General features: G+C 46.9%; 1 protein-coding gene across 1 annotated transcript in view; it reads right to left on the reverse strand.

The window, feature by feature from the left end:
• APBB1IP (amyloid beta precursor protein binding family B member 1 interacting protein) overlaps positions 1–4,307 on the reverse strand; it is a 60,545-nt gene extending 56,238 nt beyond the window's left edge. The window contains exon 1 of the mRNA XM_079948126.1: positions 4,044–4,307. The gene's annotated coding sequence lies outside the window, so the exon portion shown is untranslated. The remainder of the gene's footprint in view (positions 1–4,043) is intronic.
• Between the last annotated feature and the right edge of the window lie 1,693 nt (positions 4,308–6,000).

Raw genomic sequence — 6,000 nt, forward strand, 5'->3', positions numbered from 1 at the left:
TGGGGAAACATTGTTTGTTCCCTAGATGCTCTGCATGAACTTCATCAGTGTGGGACAATTGGCTTAACTGGTTGTTATTACAATATACATATGATCTGTGAACAGTTATACATATGAGGTAGTTGTGTGTGTGTTTGTGCGTACTGTGTTTCTATATGTGTAGCATGTGTTTTGTAAACCATAAAGAGGTATTATTACAATCAAGCAGCATATACATTTTCTTAGATAGACAGATAGCTACATAGATAATGGGAACAGGGTAGAGTAGAAGTAGTTGTTCTCTTGAATACAGTGTTTCTGTGGTGATCTGAAATAAGAGAATACCGTATTTTTCGCCCTATAGGACGCACCGTCCCATAAGGCGCACCTAGTTTTTTGGGGGGGAAATAAAGGGAAAAAAATTATTTCCCCCCCAGGCGCGGGGCTGGGGCAGGGGAGGCCCGCCCGAGCTTCCCCCGACCCCAGCCCCCAAACAGGCAGCTCTCTGCAAGCTGTGGGAGCCCAGCGCTGGCTCCCGCTGCTTGCTGAGAGGTCCGCGAAGCCTGGACACGCTGAGCTCAGCGCGCGCAGGCTTCAGCATGCAAGCAACTCTCCGCAAGCAGCGGGAGCGCTCCCGCTGCTTGCTGAGAGGTCCGCGAAGCCTGGACGCACTGAGCTCAGCGCGCGCAGGCTTCAGCACGCAGGCAACTCTCCGCAAGCAGCGGGAGCGCTCCCGCTGCTTGCGGAGAGGTCCGCGAAGCCTGGAGAGCGAGAGGGGTCAGTGTGCACCGACCCCTCTCGCTCTCCAGGCTTCACCGAAAGCCTGCATTCGCCCCATAGGACGCACACACATTTCCCCTTCATTTTTGGAGGGGAAAAAGTGCGTCCTATAGGGCGAAAAATACGGTAACTCTTATGCCCTCATAGAAAAAGGGGTAGTCCCTTTTTTATTTTTATGTCCAAATACATAAATAAGTATATAAACCACATGTCTGAAATAGTACAGGAGAGCAATCCTGTAGCCATTTTGACTCTTCCAGTGACCTCAAATATTCTCTGCAGTGAGGAAGGAAATGGGAAAAGCCTCCCCATTGTCTCTTTGCTCACAAATCCTGTCTTAAGGGTGTATTTGTGCATGAATAGGGTGAGTCTGTGACCTGGATTTAGGAACTAAGTATTTAGCCATTCCAAAAGGAATGGCCAGGCTGCCCAAGTAAAGCAATCAAGTGACCATTACAGTGGTACCTCAGGTTACAGACACTTCAGGTTATGCGATTTCGGGTTGCGCACCGCGCCAAAACCAGAAATACCAAAACGAGTTACTTCCTGGTTTCAGGGCTCACGCATGCGCAGAAGCACCAAATTGTGCTTTGAGCACAAGCGCCGAATTGTGACCTGCGCGTGCACAAACACAGCAGGTTGCGAACACTGCGGGTTCCAAATGTGCCTCCCGCATGGATCACATTCGCAACTTGAGGTTCCACTTATCAGTATCTTGCCAGACAGGATTTCTGTTGTAGACCGCCCCCTGTGATGTATTTCTGCTGTAGCCCGCCTCCTTCTGTGATGCAGGTATGATGTTTTGGGGGGTGGTCTTGAGCTACAGGGTGGGCAATTTCAAAAGTCTATATAAGGACTTGCACACCATTGTTCTGGGTCCCTCCTGCCTCCTATGTGTGGTTGTGAGCACCCTGTTGCAACAGTTAATAAAGATCAGGGTTACTAGCTGCCTTGCTTCTCAAGAGTCTCTGGATGGCCTTCGTTATTTTCTCCTTCCGATAGGGACTCTATATGGGCTCTTCGATACCCCATAAGGGAAAAGGAGCAGTATTTTTCTTATAACACTTTATAATAAGAAAACTCTGCTTGTTCTTTTTTACACAGCTTTTTTTTAAAAAAAAACTTTAGGTGTGGTACGTCAACACTGTGGTTCTTCCCCCTGTGTTGCAAGAAGGTTTGCTATTCCGGCCTCTACCAGCGATTGCAAATTTCTGTGGCAGGAAGTTTTGCAGAGCTGGCAAAACCACTGTAGAGAACTGAGAATGCTGAGACCGGGGTAGAGAAACGAGCACACAAAATCTTTACAAACCAGCCTCAGAAGAGACGTTGTTATGAGGAAACTGAGCCGCCTTTTCAACCCTTCTCCACCTATATACCCAAACAACTTTCAAATTAGATTCTTAAGCAGAACTCAGTTTTTAAAATCAGAGACGCTTAGCAATGCTGACTGAAAGCTAATTATCAGAGTTTGCAGGAGGCGGGGGGGGGGGTAAAGAAAAACTGTCCCTGTACACTTGAGGAAAAACACTCAAGACACGTCCAGAAATCTCTTTGTTTAAAATATGTTATACAGCCTGTGTCAAGCCTCAAAAGGTGATCTGCAATGCCCAATAAGTCCCTTCCAAATCAATGAAAATCCACCCGACCACAAAATGCCATAAAAGAAAATAGCAGCTGCATACTGTTACTGATATTATTGATATTCTCTGGACACAGTACCTATAAGACACAGATAAAAAGAAATTTCTATCCTACAATAAATTTTCTTTAGTGGACCTAGGGAAAGGAGCGGACTTTTTAAAGACTGTCATTGCTTTTGGTGTGTATTTTTCATATATATTCATTTTTTTAAAAAAAATAGAATGATGGTTGTTCAGTGAACGGTCTAGAATGATCCTGGAAAATGCTTGTTTTCATCTCTAGCCAAGGATGAGGGAGAGAAAATCACCCTCGGAGCATTACGTTGTATATGAACCCCTGTTCCCCCAAAAGAAAGGTGGAAACCCACAGGAGACAGCCACGAACTTTTTCTGACTTTTAATTTCCTGCTCCTCCTCACTCAATCCATTTTTTCTGGTGAAGGAAAGAGCCTCTCTGCCTGTTAGGTCCAGCTGCCTTTAGGGCTATGGTTTCCAACGGGGGGGGGGGCAATTTGATTTTTAAGGGGGGCAATTCGAGAATGAGTTATTAACAGTTAATGCCCTTTTGGGCTTCCTCCATGTGAATTGGAGTTTACCTTTTGAATAATAAGAATTACCGGTATGTCACAGTAAAGGTAAAGGGACCCCTGACCATTAGGTCCAGTCATGACCGACTCTGGGGTTGCGGCGCTCATCTTGCTTTATTGGCTGAGGGAGCCAGCGTACATGACAAAGCCGCTTCTGGCAAACCAGAGCAGCGCACGGAAACGCCGTTTACCTTCCCACCGGAGCAGTACCTATTTATGTACTTGCACTTTGACGTGCTTTCGAAGTGTTAGGTTGGCAGGAGCAGGGACCGAGCAACGGGAGCTCACCCCGTCATGGGGATTCGAACCGCCGACCTTCTGATCGGCAAGCCCTAGGCTCTGTGGTTTAACCCACAGCACTACCCATGTCCCCATGTCACAGTAGTAGTAGTAGTAGTCGTAGTAGTAATAATAATAATAATAATAATAATTTTGTTTGTTTGTTTGTTTGTTTATACATACATACATACATACATACATACATACATACATAACCTGCCCATCTGGCTGGGTTTCCCGAGCCACTCTGGGCAGCTTCCAACAAAATATTTAAAATAAAATACAGTGGTACCTCGGGTTAAGTACTTAATTCGTTCTGGAGGTCCGTTCTTAACCTGAAACCGTTCTTAACCTGAAGCACCACTTTAGCTAATGGAGCCTCCTGCAGCTGCCGCGGCACTGGAGCTCGATTTCTGTTCTCATCCTGAAGCAAAGTTCTTAACCCGAGGTACTATTTCTGGATTAGCGGAGTCTGTAACCTGAAGCGCCTGTAACCTGAAGCGTATGTAACCCGAAGTACCACTGTACAATAAAACGGGGGCGGGGGGGGGCGGGAATCAGGATTTTAGAGGTGCTTAGGTGGGGCATGGTCAAAAAAGGGTTGGGAACCACTGCTTTAGGGACAAGTCTTCTCAGCTTCGCCCTTGACCTCACGACTAATAACATTTATGTCCCCCAAACCCAACCCAACCCACTCTGCGCGATAGGAGGGAGAGGAAATGCAGTTCCAGTCAGTCTAGGCGCCCCACAGAAGCCCAGGAAGACCCCCGAGGCTTACCTTGGCTACTGTCCTTGGCCTGCCCGGCGTCCAGGCGAGGCGAGAAGGGTCAAGGAAGCGCGCAGGGACAACACGGGTGACTCACGCAGGCAAGGCAAGCAGGCAACCCGTGGGGCGAGCCCGCCTCTGCTCAGCTCCCGCGAGCTCCTCTCCGGCGAAGAAAGTGGCTCCGGGGCGGCCAAGTGGGCGCTGCTGGGCCTCTCACAGGCACGAGGCTGAGAGGAAGGGCTGGGCTCCGAGGTGAAGGGAAATTTCCCCGGACGACTCGTGAAACGAAAGGAGGGGAAGGGGGCCTTCTCTAAATTTAAAGAAGAAGGGAGGGAAGGAGGAACCTTCTCAGGAAGCAAGCAGCAGTCACCCTTAAAAACAAAAACCACTACTGTACTGTTAAGACTCAACCGTGTTTTATTCTTGCTCGCTTCCTGGATGTCAGACACTCAAAAGGGCTCACGGGTGCATGTGGATAGTGAGGGGGAGCACCATACATTCCTCCTGGGTGAAAAGTAACCTTCGCCCAAATAACTCCATGCCTGGCTGCTTGTAACTTGTGGCCCAATTTTGTTTTCTCTCTCCCTGTTTTGTTTGAATTCTACCTGCCCTCCTCATGAACGGATTGCTGAAAGAGGCAAGCATAGGGGGTGGGCGTCTGGAAGGTGTCTTAAGCGTCATTTTAGCTGTTTTGAGATGTTTGCACAGGATCTATACACACAACCCATTTTTAGCATAAACCCAGTATTTAGGTTTAACTTCTATCCTGGACCCCCCCCCCCCAAAAAAAATTAAACATCTGAGTGGGAATATAGATGTATATTCCAGTGCACATTGATGTAAGTTCATTCAAGTTGCAACTCTTATTAACACTACAGCCAGCTCCACTGCGAGACTAAACATTCCATTAATTTTTAGAAGGCCAATTTACAATCTATAGTTGAGGGAGAAGAACCAGCAACCATATACAGTATTGGGGGGGGGGGGTTATGTGCAGGCAGGGGAGTTAGTTATTCTTGCATCACCTGCTCTGTGATGCAAATACCCAGTGATGCAAATAAGTGATGCAAATACCCAGTTTCCACCTGCAAAATGCTGGAGGGAATGTTACTTTCCACTCGCAATGCATCATGTGTCTCTAGTCTTCCATCTCCATGTCTCTCCCTCTATCACAGGCTTCCTCAACCTCGGCCCTCCAGATGTTTTGAGACTACAATTCCCATCATCCCTAACCACTGGTCCTGCTAGCTAGAGATCATGGGAGTTGTAGGCCAAAAACATCTGGAGGGCTGAGGTTCAGGAAGCCTGCTCTATCGTATACAGTCACACACACACCTCTGCCTGCCAGAAGGATAAGCAGTGTTTGACCTATGGGGAGAACTACCCCAATTTTTTTTCTTCTTTAGCATTTTTAATATCTCAGATGTGTTCCAGTAACATTAACATAAATCTGGAGGGATTTTTTGTTCTCTAAAGGGGATTCCCCATGCATATGGATGTGGGGAACTTACAAACTCTTACATTTCAAAGTGGGTGTTGTTTCTTACACATGTAGTGTATTAGGTTGCAACTGTGAGGTGACCCCGGCCATGGATTATTTGTGAACACAAGTATGGGCTGGTAGTGGCCCACTTTAAATGTAATGCCACCCTCTGCACAGATAAGTTTCCTTTTACATTCAGCTCTGCTTTTTAATCCAGTGAAGAAGGCAATAGCAGATTTTTAAAAAGAAAAGTGCTGGGCTGAGCTTAAGCTTGCCTGGAAACTGCGTTTTCTAACATGGAAGTATTGAAAAAATTCCAGATGAAAACAATGAGTTGCAGTTACACAGTGGGAAGGGGAAATAGACCCTAAGCATATTCAAAGGAACTTCCTCTTAACATCACATGGCTCAAATTAAACTCTGCCAACTGGCTTTCATTCATCCAAACTTAGCACAAAAACTTTCGGGGGCTTGCCTCTGGAAATC

Source organism: Podarcis cretensis (assembly GCF_951804945.1).
Source record: "Podarcis cretensis genome assembly, chromosome: 12".
NCBI classification, from domain to species: domain Eukaryota; kingdom Metazoa; phylum Chordata; class Lepidosauria; order Squamata; family Lacertidae; genus Podarcis; species Podarcis cretensis.